Here is a 16,942-nt window from a genome sequence, read left to right as displayed (position 1 = left end):
AGATTGGGAGGGAAAGCATTCCAGCAGAGGACGCAGCCTGGGTGAGAAGTCTTGGGATACAGACAGTAAGCAGGGACACACACAAAAGCCCACAAAGCCGCTGAGACTGGTATGACTAGCCACCCAGCCCTGGCTGACAGAAAGCAGACTTAGCTCCAAACCCCACTGGAGAGTGGGGGCTTCAGCCTGGACACGTTGCTGGTCCAACCAGGAGGAGCTGAGGTCACAACCCCATTATGACTTTCACGGACCCCAGGCACTTGGCTTTCGTGGGCTATTTCTTCCATTTAAAATATATATGTATATTAAAAATTATATTTTATGATGAGTTGGTATAAGGATGAATATAAGCGAGGCTGGCTTATATTCACTTTTTTCTTCTGATTTTAAAGAAATTAAAACATTTTTGTTGGTCTCTAAAAGTACTGTGGGCCCTCGGCATTCTGCTACAGTGCCTAATAAGTGGATTGGTCCTGGCTAAGGAAGGTCGAGGTAGAAGAAACAAGGTGGGCCAGACTCACCAACCCAAAAAAGTACAAAGACATTTCTAGAAGCCCTGCAGGGATGTCAGGAGATACTTGAGGTTTCTTAGAAGTTTTTGTTGACCTTCAAACAAATTATTTGTTGACCTTCAAACAAATTATATCACATATTAGTGATATCCACTTACACTTCCATAGTTCTCTTTGCATTACAAAGCATGTCTACACATGACTTTTCATTTGAGCATGTAAGGTATGGATTATTCACCTGCTCACTGGTCCAGAAAGGTTAAAGCAAGTGTTCGGTTGCGTCATTCTTCCTGGAAGCCAACGTGGTATCTGGCAAGATTATGAGCTTTGAAGTCAAGTTCGATCTGGGCTCAATGTCCCTCACTCACCAAGTCATAATTGTGTGACAATGGGCAAGTTGCTTAACTTTGCTGAGCCTCAATTTCCTCCTCTATAAAAGAATTGTTATATTCTCAAAATATCACTGTAAGGCTTAAGTGAAATAATAGATCTAAAGCATCACTACAACTCAAAAATAGTTTAAGAATATTTTGATTTTTTTAAAGCTTCATGAAGAGGGCTAGAGCTTAAGATGCTATCAAAACTGGAGTATCTCCTGCTTACGGGGGGCGGCTGGATAAGGTATGCGAGAGTGTGTATACATGTGTGTGCGTGAGTGTGTGTACACGCCTGCATGTGTGTGTGTGCGTGTGCATGTGTGGGAGGGAGTTAAGAAAAGACAGGTAAAGGAGAGGAATAAAGCTAGGATTGAAAATATGTGTCAGCTAATGTCCCTGTGAAAACTGAGGTAGACAGCTGGGAGCTGGCTGTGTGGGCTAGCGCCTTTACGTGTCGGTCAGGTTGGAAATGGGTTTGAGTCTCCTGTAATCTTTGGAGGCCGTTCAGTGGTTGCAGATGAAAATGAATTCTGAACTCCTCTGAGTATATTTCATGAAGTATATCTAGTAAATTACCTATAAAACTTAACTGAGTTCATCTCATGTCAGGAGACCCTTAAAGCCACAATCATAAAAACTCTACTGATGAAAGCATTTCTTATTGATTGCAATCATTATTGGCTCAGCCCGGCCAGCAAAAAGCAAATACGCATTACACCCCTTGAGAAAACACATTTCAGAACCACACCGATTTTATGAGACAGGCCTAAGAGATGAAAGCATTTATTCAAAGTCCCATTGTGATTTTTCAGGAGGGCTGTCTTAACCAGGGAGGTCTCTATAATCCAGAAAACTCCAGAGCAGCAGGCTGCTGTGATTCATGTAACCTGGCCAAAGCCACGTGGTCTGACTAGAAAGATGTTTCCAAACACAAGCAGCCTAATTTGCTATTTTACACTATATTAACATTTCACATTTATTAGCTCAGCACACCAACTATTGATCTGGAAATAAAAATAGTTCTTGCTTTCACATAACAAAGAATTGCAGCTTAAAATAAAAGAAATGCTCATGCTTGGTTGCATAATAGAAATCATTATGTTTCCTTATTACAAAGGTACCTAATTAGCAAAGATTTTCATTTTCCCCTGATATCAGGGGTGCGCAATCGCTATTCTAAGCACATAGCTGTCCCTTAGGTGCATCAAAATTTGCATCTTGCAAATTCCTTTTAAGACAATGCCTTAGAATGAAACAGAATATATAAGGTTGGTGCAAAAGTAATTGCAGTTGAAAAGGTTAAAAATAATTGCAAAAACCGCACTTACTTTTGCACCAACCTAATATTAATAGATTTGGCATGAAGTTTTGAAAAGGAGAGGATAGAGAGATCTATGAAGTGGCAATTGTGTTCCTCGTGAATCAACCAGGGAATTTTTTAGTCTCCCTGGACCTTCTCCACAATTTTTCACTCTGCCTACTTAAAAACACGCTTTAGAATTCTCAGCATAATAAGTATTTTGTATTTTTTCTTGCTCCTCTGGAGGTTCTTACAGAACATCAAAATTTTAAGAGATATTAAATATAATCCTAGAAGCTATAGCAAAATTAAATTTGAAAATAAAGTAATTTTTAAATTTAATAATAATATCCAGTGCTAGTAAAGGTGTGGCAAAATTGGTACTCTCATACATTGCCACTTGCATGGTAGACTGGTACCACCCATTTGGAAAAAAACACAGCAATGTGTATATTAACTATACAAATGTTTTCTACTCTTTGACTCAATGATCATTCTTCTAAAACTCTGTTCTATTATATTAGCCCCAAACAAGGTAAAAGTCTATGGGTGAAGATGATCTCTTAGGTACCATTAATGGAGTAAAAACTGAAAAGTGTTAAATAATTAAGACATTTCCTTACTGATAAGCAAAAAATTCAGATGCTTACCTGGTAACTCTTGAGAGATATCAGAAACCCCCTTACTTCATTGGCTAAGATAGTCTAAAATATTACCAAATAAAGTTAGAAGCTTTATGTTCATGAGTTTCCTATTCAAATCCTTACAGAAACAAACAGAAAACAAATAGCAAGATTGGAGACACAAATCCAGCTATGTCAATAAATACACTAAATGTTAATGAACTAAACACTCTAATTAAAAAAACAGAGACTATGAGACTTGATTGTTTTAAAAATGACTTAATGGTTCAAATATTTGCTGTTTACAACAAACACATTTTAAATATAAAGACCCAAAGAAGCTGAAAGTAAAAGAATGGAAATGTTATTACAATGCAAATGCTAACCATGAAAAGGTGGTGTGGCTGTATTATCAAAGTAGACTTCATGACAAAGAATAAAGACAAACATTTCATAATAATAAAAGAGCCAGTTCATCAGAAAAATGTAACAATCCTAAATTCATATGTGCCTATTAACATAAACTTCAAAATACACAGTTTATTTGAAGTTATTAACATAAACTTCAAAATACTTAGATTGATGTGGCAGTGGGAAAGGCTAGTGGAGAGCTGGGGCAACAGGATAGCTCTTGGGCCATTTGGGAAAGAAAGTCAAAAAAGAGAACAGATAGCAAGGAAGGGGTGGGGTGGGAAGATTTGAATGGAAATAGAAAGAGCATGACCTCAGTTTGAACAATCACTTTAACACTTATTGAGTTACCCTGGTCAAGTCCATAAACCTCTCTAAAATTCTGACACCTATAAAAATGGAGAAAATAATATGAGCCTTATGGTCTGATGTGGAAGTTAAAACAGACGTGATACGTGGTGGCAATACAATATCTTTCCTTTTTATACTGTCTCCTGATAGTGACTCATGTACTCAAAAGTTTGTGCAAAAAACCAGGAAATGAACTGGGCAAGGATCCCAGGACCCAAATCATTGTGGAAGTAAGAAAAATAACTTACCTAGTCCTAAGAAAGTACAGAGAACGTCAACACAACCCATCCTCTAGGAGCTTCTCCTGGCTACTATTTCCTTTAGCAAAGTGAAAATTCCTCCACATTAGTCCTTAGTCTCCTTCATGAGAGTCCAGGCTAGTGTTCTCTCTCTTCTTATAGACATGCAAGTGCTGTCTCAAGACACTTACTAGAAGTTTAATTACCCAGACCCTTTGGCCGTCATCAGTTTACTGACTGACTTCCAGGAAGGACAGAGCCTCATGTAAAAATTTCCCTGAAAGATATATCCTTTTGTTCAAAATTTCCAGAGAAAGATAAATCCCCTTGGAAGTACATCCTTCCTTAGAAGTACATTTCAGAGTCTCCTTTCTTACAGTCAGGGAGTCCTTTCTGTCTTACCTCAATATCTACGAAGCAAGCCAGAGTCCTATAAAGCAGGGTCAGAGCTACAAAGCGCTAGAGGGGCTAAGGGGAAGGAGAGACTCTGGGAAAGCAGGAAAAACTTTGTAGACAAGTGGCATTTATTTCTGGCCTTAAAGAATGGGCAGGGTTTTGACCCACCTGGGAAGGGGATTGCAAATGGACCAAAGGCTGAATAGGGAAATGTAGAGCCTGCAAGAGAGGAAGAGATAAATGTCAGGGCAATGGGGGAACAGAGGAGGAGACAGAAGCAAATGTGACACTGTATTGTGGACAGCCCCACACACCAGAAAGAACACTGCTGGCTTTATCTGGCTGGTAATGGGGAGCAATAGGGGGTGTGCTGATCCATGTGATCAGCTGAATTTTAAGAAGGTTAATAGAGAGGTCTGAGGGGTGGAAGGAAGGGTAGGGATGAGAGGCAAAAGATCAGTTAGAAAGTTCTTTAAACCATTCAGATAAGAGTTCCTGATCTTGAAGGTCAGTGAAAGCAATGGGCATGAAGATGAGGGCAAGCCTTGTGGACAGAAAGCACTTGAATTCATCTTTATATTCAAGGCCTGGCTCTCAATATCTAGTTATTGAATTAGAGTTGCTGTTCAGCTATAAGATTTGACCATCTAACAAGGTGAGGAAGAAAGAGGCACACAAAGAATTAATGTAAAAACAGAGAGAGAGAGAGAGAGAGAGAGAGAGAGAGAGAGAGAGAGAGAGAGAAATAATAGATCATAATTAAATAAAGAGGGCCCTATCTCATTTCATCGAAGCCCCTAACTCAAGACTCGTACAATCACTACATGCTAAATAACTCCAAACCCATGTTCAACTGATGGTGAATCACACTGTACCTCTGTAAGTGAGAGATACCGCATTTGCTTGATCCTGTTATCCCAAGAGTGATGCTATACAGACCAAATAAAAGGAAATTAAGGAAGCAATTTAAGCTTAAAGTTCCCGTAGTCAATGTCCTGGAGAATCTATTATGTACCAGGCACCATGTTAATCTCTTTATGTGAATTATCTTATTTAATTTTCTCAGCTACCTTATAAAGCAGATGCTACTATTCTCTTTTAACAGACAAGGAAACTGAGGTTTAGTTAAGTACCAAAGCCAGGACCTGAACACAGGCAGTTTGACTCCAGAGTGTGGACTGTCTTCCCAGCATACCGCCACCTTCTAAGGAAGAATGTGCACCATAACTGAAGTCTGAAATACAACTAGGTGCTTGGTGAGAGATGCTCCACGGCAATTTACTTAAAAAAATATATGTTGTCAGAGAAGTAACTCCATCTTTTCTATGACTGGTTGTCCCAAGTCAGGGCTCTCCCTTCGGAAGTTCTGCTGTAGGAAGGTATACACATGACCTTTCCTTCTGAATGAAGGAGGGTTTGGTGGGTGAGTGCACATACAGCCACACCAAGAGCCTCAGGGACAGGGTAACCATGTATTAATGTGGGTGTTTGTTGCAAGCAACAGAAGTGAACTGACAGACTTAACAAGGAATAAGGGAATTTAATGGAAAAGTCTGGAAAGGCTGAAGGACTAGAGTATCTCCAGGCTCTAATGATTGTCTCCTCGGGGCACCTCTGTTGGAGGAATCAATTATCTTTGTCTTACAGGTGCCACTCGAGATTCAGATTCCCAAGAGAGAACATCTGATTGGCCAGGCGTGGGTCATGTGACCATCACTTAACTAGAGGATGGCAGAGAGATCCCACCAAAATGGCACACAATGCAGGAGAGTGGAATTTCCACGCTTGAAAGAGAATCAGGGTACCAAGAAAGAGGGGAGAGGATGCTGGGCAGACAAAAAGAGAAGGTGCTGATTACATGCTGGGAAGCAAAAGTTTCCTATGCTGTCGATATGCTCAGGTATAGGCAGAGGACTGACCCTGAGCCTTGCAGTACTATATGAGGGGGGAAAAGTGACTCTCCCCACTGCTGCTCCTCCAGCAGCTCTAGACTTAGTTGTAATCATATGTTACATTTTCATTAGGCGAGTAGGACATGAAATCAACTAGGAACATTTCATTTTAAACTTTGCTGATTTTTCAAATTTGCTTTGCATTCTTGGTAATGATTTCTTGCTCTCTTTTTATGCCTCCTCAGATACAGTGTCATCATACATGATGTTAGCCCCATTAGACATGAAGTAAGCATTATTTATGATGATAATCAGGGTTATGAAGCATTAAAATAGGAAAGAAAATTCTTTCCACAGGCCTTTTCAAAGCCTTGAGAGTTGGGTTCATTTGTCAGACTTTTGCTTTCTTCATGCCATGAGGTGGTGAGGAGTGTTGGCGCAAAGCTGGTCAACGGCTCAGGAGTCTTTTGTTCACACTATTACATGAAAGTGCTTGGATATGTCCTTGATCCCACCCCAGAAAGATGGGACCCTGCTTCAACTCAGCCTTTTTTAGGACAAGCTGAGTAGGAGTGAGGCTTTTCATATCTGGATTTTAACCTTATGGGGAGGTCAGATAGGTCAGCCGTGGTAAACTGGAATTCAAGGATAACTCAGGGTAGACCAGATGTCTAAGACAGGACTCAACTCAATCAGTGCAACATTGTGTCCTATCAGTATGTGAAACTTAGGTTAATATATGTAAAAACCACGGTTAGAAGAAGAGTGTTTTTTTCTTTCTTTTCAAATTGGCTAAACCTTTCTCTATATTGACAAATATGACACAAAGACGCTTAGGGGAAGTTGCATTGAAATGGAGGTGGGAACACAGGAGTAAAGTAAAATAAAAAATAAAGCTAATTGTAGATTCCCAAATAAGGAAGTCACTTGAAGGTTTACATTAACAATGAGATAAAGCCCAATTAAATACAAACTTTAAGGCTCAACTAATGAGATTGCTTAATTAACTTCATTTTTGCCTCATATTTTTCAATTCAATAATCACCGAAAGTTGTACTTAATTGGTTATAGTATTCATGTAGCACTTTTTTAAAAGTCTGGAAATAAGCCTTTTCTCTGCCCTTTGGCAGATCGCACTGGACATCATGAAGATGGATAGCTTAGACACCCCTATCATTGACAAATATGGTTCTAAGTAACTGGGGGTCCAGGGGAAGATGGTAAGGCATTGCAGGAGCACAGCTGGGGAGACAGCCATGTCTTCAGTGTTCCTACTTTTCACCCTTGACATTTGCCTGATGCTGACAACTTGAGGGCATTTCTCCAACCTTTGCAGCTATTTCTCTTGACCAACTCATTCAATAGGTCTCCCTGCAGGACCTTAGGGCCTCCTTGTACAGAATATTTGGTACAAACAAATTTTCCTCTATCCTGGTTTGTAGCTAGAAATCATAGTTAACCATGGTTAACATCTATAAATTAAAAAGTAGGTGTTATTTTCCTCCTCACTTTACAATTAGGAAACACAGGCCCAGAGAAGCTAAATAACTTTAATGAAGTCACATAGCTGCAAATTGATAAAGTCAGAACTTGAATTCAGGCAGTCTGACTCTACAACACTTTCTTAACTGCCATGTTCTACTTCCTCTAGTTAACTAAATACTCCCTAATTGAAAAGTATAGATAGGTCATTCTCAAGAATCCAGAACTCCAAGCCTTTCTGAGAGGGGGAACCAAATTGCATACTATCTTAGCCTAAAGAAATCCCATGCCAAAAAGTAACATAAAAACTGGTTCACAACTGGTGGACTCTATAGGGCCTGAGTAGAGAAAGCTATGAAAGAACTCTAAGGCATACATGTGACTCCCATGGAAAAAGAGATTCAAGGAAGCTAGCCCACAGTCCTAGAACCAGGAGAATTCATACCCAACAAATTACAAATGGTAGAGCAATTTTAATCTGAAAATTAAAATGAAGGACCTTCAAAATGAATGTTACAATTGTTCAAAGAGATGAAGGAATATAGTTCATCAAACAAGAACAGGATTATTTGGAAAGAAACAGACAAGCAAGTAGATATCACATAAATAAACCAATACTGTCACTGAAATAAAAACCCTCAATAGACAGATTAAACACAGCTAAAAAGAGAATTTGAGAATTAAAAGATAAAGTTAGTAAGTCACTCAGAACATAAGACTAAGAGCTAAAGATACAAGATATGAAAGAAAAACTAAGAGACATGAAAAAATAGACTGAAAATTTCCAGAGGGAAAGGACAGAAAATGGCAGAAAGTGAATATTCAAAGATATCCAGACTCAGAATTTCCCAGATTATCTTTTTTAAGTTTCCTCAGATTGAAAAGCACATTGATTTCTGATCCAGATAAATAAAAACAAATTTATAAAGAGACCAATACAAGTACAACTGCAGACCATCAAGGACAAATGGAAAAATCTTAAATGATGCCAGAGAGAAAAGACAGATTATCAACAACAACAACGACAACAAAAAATCAGGACTGACCATGGATTTTTCTTTAACCATAGGTGCCAAAAGAATATAGAATAAAATCTTTTAAGTGCTGAGGAGAAATGACTGCCAACCAAGAATTCTATTTCCTGCTGTGGCAGAGACGATGCTGTGGAATCATTAAAGCGTCTTCATTTCCTCCTGGGCACATAGGATGCCTACATTTCCCATTTCCCTTGGGGCCATGCAGCTGGATTTCTGGCCAACATGACATAGTGGATGGTATGTGCACCACGTCTAGGTTTGTCTGGAAAAACTAAGATCGAAAACAAAAAGCCGTGCTCACCCTGGAAAGGACTTGAGTATGACAGGACCACAAAACAGAAGAAGCAAGATCCCTGAGTCACTGGTTGGAGGAAACCACTCAGGAGAGTCATCTGACCCATATTAAACTGAAGCATGAATGAGAATTTCATTTTAATAGTGTTAAGCCACAGAGATTTAACAATGAAGGTGGTAGAGAGGAAAAGGCAAAAGACACTGAGCATAGCTGACTCCTGAGCAGACTAATCTGAATCTTGAGACAGCAGCTGAAGAGTGTGATTTATCCTGCCTAATATACCCGATAAGCAATCATTCAAGAATAGAGATAAAATATGACCAGATCCTTCCTGAAAGAATTACTAATGAATATATTTCAGGAAAAGGGAAATGAATCCAGACGAAAGGAATAGGAAGCCAGTAGCAATAGTAAGCAAAGGTATCAATTATATTTGTTAGTAAATCTAAATAAATGTGGACTTCAAATATAATAACAAGGGAAAAATAAAATGTTTGATTGAAATGTAGAGATTGGAAGAAGGGAATGAAGAAGGAATTTTGTGCTTGACTAGTTAATTGTATTGTTCAGGAGACAGATAAAAATATTGTTACTCTTTAGACTTTGTTAGCAAACACAGTTGTCTTTTTAAAATTTAAGTTTTATTCAAAGAGAATACAGGGTGAATAAAGCATAGGCCAGTATGGCCCAGTGTGCACTGCTGTGTCCCATGGTGCTCTCATAACTGTTTATTTATCTGGTTTTCCTCTTGTTGTAATCCTTTAATACTGGTAACCTGGCTCGATCAACATTGATGAAAAAATAAAACAATTGACAATGGAGGTGAGGAGGAAGAAAGGGAAAGTGGGTCAAAGACAGAAACTCTTAGATTACAAAAGAGCATTTTCCAGTTGCCTGAAAGAGTTTTATTTGTGGTATGCAAATACAACTGTGACCCCCACTATTTCACATATGGCTCTTCACTCAAATCCTAACAGAAACCACTGGCTATAGTATTATCACTCTGTAAAAAAGCAGAGAACAGTCTAGTAGTTCCTCAAAATGTTAAACATAAAGTTACCATATAACCCAGCAATCCCACTCCCAGGTATATACCCAAGAGAAATGAAAACACACATCCACGCAAAACCTTGTGTATGAATGATCATTGCAGCGTTATTCACAACAGTTAAAAGGCGGAAACAACTCAAATACCCATCAACTGATGAAGGGATGAATAAAATGTAGTTTATCTATACAATGGAACATTACTCAGTAATTAAAAAAAGGAATGAATTACTGACACCTGCTACAACATGGATGAACCTTGAAAATATTATGTCATGTGTAAGAAGCCCGTCACAAAAGACCACATACTGAATGAAATGACCGGAATAGGCAAATCTACAGAGACAGAAAGGAGATTAGTGGTTGCCAAGCATTGGGGGAAGAGAGGAAATGGCGAGTAACTGTTAATAGGCACAAACTTTCTTTCTGGTGTGATGAACATGCTCTAAAACTACATTTAGGTGATGGTTGCACAGTTCTGTGAGTATACTAAATCCAATGAATTGTACACTTTAAACGGGTGGACTCTGTGGTATATAGCTCAATAGAGCTTTTTAAAACAAAACAAAAAAGACCTCCTGGCCTCCTCTGCCTGTTTCTCATTCTCTCTTTACTTCTTCCATTCCTTTCCCATTTTGTCTATTTCTCACTCTCCTCCCTTGCTCTGTTCTTTCACTCCTGCTTCTTCCATTTGTCTGTTTCTCGCTATCTCTGTCTTTTCTCCTTCTCACCCTGCCTCCTTTCTGCTCCCTCTATCTGTCTGTTCTCCCCTCTGCCTTTCTCATTTCCTGTATCTTTTTAAGCTGTTTTTCACTGCCTTTCTCTTTGTCTCTGGATCTGCTTTTCTCACTGTCACATTCTTTTGCTTTCTCACTGTCTCTGTTTCTCCATGATTCTAAACCTTTCATGCTCAGTGTTTTCCTTGTTTCTCTTTCTCTCCTTTAGGACCTGCCTCCATGCTGCCCTGCCCCTTCTTCCTTTCCCCTCCTCTCTCCTCATTCCCTGGGTCCCTCTCTCTCCCCAGTAATTACCAGCTCTGGCTGGGTCGCCATAACCTATTTGAGAATGAAGATACAGCACAGTTTGTCCAGGTCAGTAAGAGCTTCTCACACGCTCAATTCAACTTGAGCCTCCTGAAGAACCACACCACCTATCCAGAAGAAGACTACACCTACCTGCCCACCCAGGAAACCTGACTACGGAGCACCTGCTATGCCTCTGGCTGGGGCAACATCGAACTATATCCACTCGTAGTTGAGTATCCAGATGAGCTCCAGTGTGTGGACCCCAAGCTCCTGCCCAATGATGTGTGTGCCAGTGCCCACCCCCAGAAGGTGACAGACATCATGCTGTGTGCTGGACACTTGCAGGGTGGCAAGGACACCTTTGTGGGTGACTCAGGGGGCCCGCGGATCTATGATGGTGTGTTTCAAGGAATCACATCTTGGGGACACAGCCCGTGTGGTTGACCCCATATGCCTGGCATTTTTACCAAATTTCTGTCCTTCCTGGACTGGATCAAGGAGACCGTGGTAGCCAACCCCTGAATGCCCCCGCCCTGTCCCTGACCCCCAGTAAAACCAAATATGCATCCAAAAAAAAAGTTACCTAGACTCCTCCCCCTAAAACACACTACAAATCAAAGATCTGAGATCAAGTTGCAAAAAAGAAATATTGTTTACAGCTTAAAATAAACTATATTAGTATGTATACTAAAATTAGGAAATTAAGAAGACCTAAACTAATGGCTATCTCTCTTCCCAGCAAAAATAACTAAACGTGGTTATTGGAGACCTGACCGTGACACTGCTGTGTCAGTGACAGTGACAGTGGAGGGTAGGAGATGGCAGGGGCAATGGCCACAGCTGGCCACTGTGCAGTCAGGAGCTCGTCGTGGGGCTTGGTGCAAAGGGTTCCAGTCTAGAGACAAGAAAGGCAACTGCGGCTCTGGAGGGCCCTGGCTGTCCACTTACCTTGTGAAATCCAGTGAGGCCCCACCCAGGCCTGGCAGCAAGCGCTATTATATACAACATCTATTTTAACTGTGAAAGCTCAAGTCAAGTCATAAACCTACATTTCCATAGATCCCAGACAAAAATAAACACAGACTATTATTCCTAATCCTTCCCCTCTGCTTTGCTCAGGGGACTGATTAGATTGCATATTCTATGAAAGGATGGATGAGTTCAGTCTTTTCTAAAGTATTTCCTCACGGGTTCATCCATGATTAAGGACACAAGTTTTTCCCATTTGAAAGATGCATGATCCAGCTGTTCTTTTTGCCTGCTGGAACTTCATGCTAACCTTTCTGGAACTAAGAGAGAAAAACAGTGTTTAATTATCGTGACCTGCACATGCCCCTCCCAAATGAGAAGAAAATCTCTTGTATGTACACCCAAGATAATAACTTCTTTTAACCAGTAGTGATCTGTCATTCTAATTCTTTGTTTACAATTTCAAAGGTTGGTATGTATTTTATCTTTTAGGTCTTTAAAAAAGTCATTTTGGCTAACATGAAATGTCATACATTGAGGACTGATAAGTTGAGAGCTAAATGTTTTAAGACTTCTAATGTAATAATCACTAAGTGCTTAATTTCAAAACACACACCACTCATTTGTTTCCACAGGATGAAGTGCCCATCACAGAGTCACACCACCCGCACCAGGTCAGATTTTATTTCCTGGGCCTTTGGAACATTTAGATTCCTAAGGCAACAAGTTGTCTCTCTGGGCCTCCCAGTTTCTGCCTTTTCAGGGTTGCTGAGGCCCATCCTGGGTGGAAAGAGATCAGAGGAAGCCATCCTACTGCTGCACTGAAACCCAGAGTTGCCCATTCTAAGTGACTTCTAGGTCACCTCCAGTGTTGTGCGAGGTACTTCTACCCTGGTCACCTCCTGTTGCCTAGGAACCCCGCCAGGGGATTCTTGCTCAAAGGTCCAGAACAACACGGCCTGCGTCCCCACTCCCAGGCTGGCTGATTTCCAAGAAGTACCAATATCTGGCCCTGTCCTTGAGGGAACCAATTTAATTTACATCAAAAAGAAGAAAGAAAGAAAAAGAAAGCTTGTCACATAATCCAAAATAATCAAATGACATGCGGACTTAAGTCAATGAATCACTCTCATGCAGGAAACAAGGCGGGCAGACTTCTGACTGGCTGAGACCCGGCTGGGGTCTGGTTGAAATCTAGATTCAAGTTTAAAGGGCAAATCCAATTTTTTCTTTGTTATAGGACAGGGAAGGCGAGTCTGTGTTACTAGGCTGTGGATCTCCAAGTTTCAACCACAGAGAGGAAAAGTTCAAACAGGAAAGCAAAAATCTTAGATCAAAAAATAGATGAAGAAACTCTTATCAAAATGCATGTAAGGTTAAATTTAAAAAGAAAAATGCTGAACACGTGCCTATGCATGTCAACTTTTGATTAAAAAAAAAATAATAATAATAATAAAAGCTTGGAGTAGAAATATATATTCTTACTGCTTGATTTGTGCATAAGGAAACTAAAGGATATACCAGTAACTAGGAAAAAAAGTGGTTACTTAGTTTTCTGGTGGAGACCTCAGAGGACAGGAGTGAAAGGTAGAGTTTCACTGGATCTTTGCACGTGTTTGGTGTGTTTTTTTCCTACCATATGTGAGGAGCTGTTGTCAGTGCTTAGAAAGCATCAGGGGGAAAAACTGCTCCCTCAAGGAGTTTACATTCTAGTGAAAGAAAACACATATAAATACATAAAAATAAGTACGTTGTATGGTACATTAAATGGTCATAAAAATTAAAAAGTAGAGAAAGGTAAGGGATACAAAGGAGTCAGGAGATGGGCAGTTTGCATTATTAAATAAGGTGGTCGGAGCAGTCTCGATGGGTAAGAGCTGCACAAAGATTTGAAGGATGTAAGGAGATAGAAATATGGATCTTTGGGGGAAGCATGTGCCAGGCAAAAGGAACAGATAGAGCAGTCAGTGTCAACCAAGGTTAATTTTGTCCCCCAGAGGACATTTGGCAATGTCTATAGACATGTTTGATTATCATGACCTGGGGGTGGGGATGCCACTGGCATCCAGTGGGTAAAGGCCAGGGATGCTGCTAAACATGCTTCAACGAACAGGACAGCTCCCACAGGAAAGAGTTATCCAGGCCAAAATGTCAATAGGTACCAATATTAAGAAACCTTGAGCTAGGGCAAAGGCCCTGAGAAGGAAGGATGCCAAAGAGGCCGATGGGGTTATAAGTCAGCTATCCTGCTTCTATCTTATTAAGATTGTGCAGCCAGCTCCATTTGTATCACACGCTCACACCATTTCCCATAGCAAACATTCATTCTAACAGTGAACGCCAAACCCCTCAGAATGCCTTATTCACAAGGTTACCTCTTTATAACAGTGGTGACACTTCATGTCATCATGCAGAGCAGTTAGTTCTTTCCTTCATTCCTCCGCTTCCCCATCAACATGCCCCATTCAGAAAGATTGCAGAAACTGCATTCTTCTTAGTCAAGGATGGAGGAAAATTCAAACCGAGACTATTACCTTGTTTAAACAAGAATAATGCCTTGAGTTAAGGAGGTGGAAGGGAAATGGGGAAGTTGGAAGCAAATAAAAATAATGGAGAAAGAGGGGGGTTTCTTCCCTTTTCAAAGAGAACAAGGCCCTGGGGTGTCCTGCAGACGGTACAATGAAGGAGAGAGCCCCCTTCAAGTCTGTTGACTCAGCCAATGAATGAGACTCCAGACACACAGCCACGCCCCGGAACTTCCCATCATTTCCAGTCTCCTTATTACTGTTTTCTCTTTAGTTGCTACCTAGCAACTGCTCTATAAATGTTTGTTGAACTAAACTGCTGCAAAGAAGAACTGGCTGACATGAGGACTTTCCTCAGCATTTCTAGGGCCAAAGTACATACCAGTAGGCAGGAAAACACAAGGTGTATCTAGGTAAGAGTGACTGGTTCACTTTCACTAGAATGTCAATCAGGTCTGGGGGAGGAGTGGGTAATAAAATCAGAAGCTAGAGTATATTAAAATATTTAATAGCTGGTATGGTTATAAAAATTAATATGTAACTTGATACATTGTTGACACTTAAAAGTATATTGTCTTATAATCACTAAATAAACTAAATTATATATGCATGTGTGGAAGCATTGTGGCAGTTGTTAGAAAACAGGCTTTGGTGTCACCTCAACCTGGATTTGAATCCTGGCTCCACTAATTTCTACTAGTTTTGAGACCTTAGACCAGTTATTTAAGCACCCGGAGCCCCAATTCCTATAGCTATAAAATGGGGGTGATGATAATATCAACCTCATAGGAACGCTGAGAGAATTAAAAATATAACTTATGCAGAATGCAAGGTCTGGCAATAGTAAGAACTCAATAATAGAAGATGTTAAGATCAAAATAATTGTTTTGCATTCTTTGTATGCCAACAAGACAATAAACTTTTCAGTTATTTCCTATCTCATTGCCATGACCAATATTTGCTTTTATAGCAAGGACTTTCTGTCTGAATTATCTGGATAACTGTTTGGCTTTGACTAGAAAGTCCTGGCTGAAAAGGGAGGTCAGGAGGCACCTACCTGTGGGCATCTCGAAGTAGGGGTATGAAAAGTGTCTGTGGGGTGGCCAGTTAGTCAGTTGGTTAGAGGGTGGTGCTAATAACACCAAAGGTTGCTGGTTCGATCCCCACATGGGCCACAGTGAGATGTGGCCTCCTGAAAAGAAAAGAAAAACAAAAACAAGTGCCTAGATCAGGTGTAATGCTGGATAGTGGAAGAGTTCTGTCCTCATACAAAGATACAAATAAATGGAAAACAGATTTTTAATTGGCCGTTTTAAAAATGAGATAAATATTGATAATGATGAAATAATCTCCAAGATCTTTTGTTAAATGGAAATCTCAAGGTACAGACAGCACGCGTAGGATAATTACATGTATGTTTACAATATATACATATCCTCGTTTGTATGTATATATACACACATTCCCATACACTGCACATGTACGTTTATAAATGCATGGACAACCTCTGGAAGGCTACATAAGAAATAGTTTCATTCCTCTCTGGGAAGAAGAACTGGGAGATGGAATCAGAAATAGGGAGTGGATTTACTTTTCAGCATATATGCTTTTCTGTTCTGAAGTTTTAAATCAGGAACTATCTGACATAAAAAATAATTTTAAAAATTGTAAACCTGGGCAGCCAGTTGGCTCAGTGGTTGGAGCGCAGTACTCATAACACCAAGGTCGCCGGTTCAATTCCCACATGGGCCAGTGAGCTGCGCCCTCCACAACTAGATTGAAAAACAATGACCTGACATGGAGCTGATGAATCCTGGAAAAACACACTATTCCCCAATATTCCCCAATTTAAAAAGAAGAATTATAAACAAACAAAAAAATGGCTATAAATTGCATGGAGAAAAAAGCTCAATGTATAATAATTGAAATTTTAATGTCCGAGAATATCGGATGTCGGCAAGGATTGGGGGCAAATACAATTTCTTACTCTGTTCTCCTGGGAGTGTAAACCAGCACACTTGTTTTGAAGAGCAATTAGGCAATATCTACCAGGGTTAATAAGTATATACTTTACAAATTGGCAGTTCTCCTCTTCGACATATACCTAAAGAAATTCTCACTTATGTGTCAAATGTGAGCAAATGTTCATAGTAGTATTGGTTATCAATAGAAGAAATGAAAAAAAATAACCTAGAGTATAATTATACATTGGAATATTACATAGCAGTTAAATGAATGAACTCAATTTACATATATTCATGTGAATAAAACTCAGAAACATATGTTAAATATTTTTTTAAGTTGTGGAACAACCTATTGAGTACAATACCATTTATGTGTCATAAAGTACAGAAACACCCAAAATGATTCTGTGTATTATGCTCGTACATAAATACACACATTTGTAGTTAAAGCACAGACGCATTCCAGGGAAAACTACATCTCAGTCCTCCAGGACAGT

At 39.8% G+C, this 16,942-nt stretch overlaps 1 long non-coding RNA gene and 1 pseudogene across 1 annotated transcript in view; one reads left to right on the top strand and one right to left on the bottom strand.

Annotated features, from left to right (window-relative positions):
* LOC141573094 (uncharacterized) overlaps positions 1-14,619 on the bottom strand; it is a 44,372-nt gene extending 29,753 nt beyond the window's left edge. Inside the window, exon 1 of the long non-coding RNA XR_012498656.1 lies at positions 14,332-14,619. This is a non-coding gene — a long non-coding RNA (uncharacterized LOC141573094). The remainder of the gene's footprint in view (positions 1-14,331) is intronic.
* On the top strand, positions 5,970-11,509 carry LOC109444669 (kallikrein-1; annotated as a pseudogene).
* Positions 14,620-16,942: the final 2,323 nt, after the last annotated feature.

This window comes from Rhinolophus sinicus, linkage group LG09 (genome assembly GCF_036562045.2).
Source record: "Rhinolophus sinicus isolate RSC01 linkage group LG09, ASM3656204v1, whole genome shotgun sequence".
Classification (NCBI taxonomy): Eukaryota; Metazoa; Chordata; class Mammalia; order Chiroptera; family Rhinolophidae; genus Rhinolophus; species Rhinolophus sinicus.
Note: the sequence above shows the minus strand (reverse complement) of the source record. Positions and strands in the feature narration are given on the sequence as shown.